The sequence below is a fragment of the Temnothorax nylanderi genome, unplaced genomic scaffold, assembly GCF_030848795.1.
Source record: "Temnothorax nylanderi isolate EJ_2023f unplaced genomic scaffold, tnyl_v1.0 TNYL_tig0584_pilon, whole genome shotgun sequence".
Classification (NCBI taxonomy): domain Eukaryota; kingdom Metazoa; phylum Arthropoda; class Insecta; order Hymenoptera; family Formicidae; genus Temnothorax; species Temnothorax nylanderi.
In genome coordinates this window covers 107,716-108,728 of record NW_027249646.1, presented here as the reverse complement: position 1 = coordinate 108,728, position 1,013 = coordinate 107,716, and the positions used below count along the sequence as shown (strand labels likewise).

Sequence of the window (1,013 nt, the reverse complement as noted above, 5' to 3'; positions counted from 1 at the left end):
AGGAGCATTCTCTGGACTTAGCTTGGCTTCAGTTTCGCCGTTTGCTATGACAGAACCCTCCTGCTGATGTTCCCCATCAAGCCTCACATTCTCTTCCTCCGCCTGAGTCTCCATTCGCGCGAAGAGCACGTTGATCATCTGCGTGAGAGTCGCATGGGCTGTTGTTTGATTCATCAGGTTGCGCGATGCCAAGTAAACGTTGTAAACAGTACGAATTGTTAACAATACCGTACCCTCGTGTATCTCCACATGCTGGCTTGTCATTACAGTCAGCAAAGCTTTAATAATCTGCAGCTGCACACCCTCATCGGTCTGTAGACCGGTGAAGCAACCGCAAATTGTCTCGATAATGCGCACAATCAGCAGCTTGTTAGGCTCCGTTGAATCAGGCACATTGCCAGTGAGATGGCCATATGCGATTAACTTCTGCAGGCAGTCCAGTGCTGTGTCATCACAATCCGCGGTGACTTGCTCTGACATGCTAACTCAAATGGCAAGAAGTACTTCTCAGCGGTAATGACATTTGAGTCGCTCTTGGGCTATGGCAGGGCGTTTGAGATAACCTCTTCACCCTGCACAACTGGTACATCTTTGATCTCGTTACGGAGGTCCTCTGCAAGATGGAAATATATGAGTGACAAACTTAATTAGCAACTATCGCTTATAGCTACAGGCTTATTATAGCCTGTATATTTATTTATTTCAGTATAAAATAATTTTTAAAACGTTTATATTAATTCTGACTGCAGACGGACCTTCGGGAACACTAGCGCCTTTTTCTTTTAACATGAATAACTAAAAATCTATATTTCGGCTAATTACCGAGTTTATAAATATTTAATTAAAATTATCTGGGTGACTCACAAACCTTTTTAATCACACTTCATAACTCTTCATACAAAATACAAACGATTCCATATAAAAACTTTTATTAATTTATCTATTTCGGCTAAATGCATGGTGTAAAAATAAATAATTAATTACAATTAAACGAATGACTCACAAACCTTTTC

The 1,013-nt window shown here is 40.7% G+C and overlaps 1 pseudogene; it reads right to left on the bottom strand.

The window, feature by feature from the left end:
* Positions 1-6: 6 nt before the first annotated feature.
* On the bottom strand, positions 7-791 carry LOC139784097 (brefeldin A-inhibited guanine nucleotide-exchange protein 1 pseudogene; annotated as a pseudogene).
* Between the last annotated feature and the right edge of the window lie 222 nt (positions 792-1,013).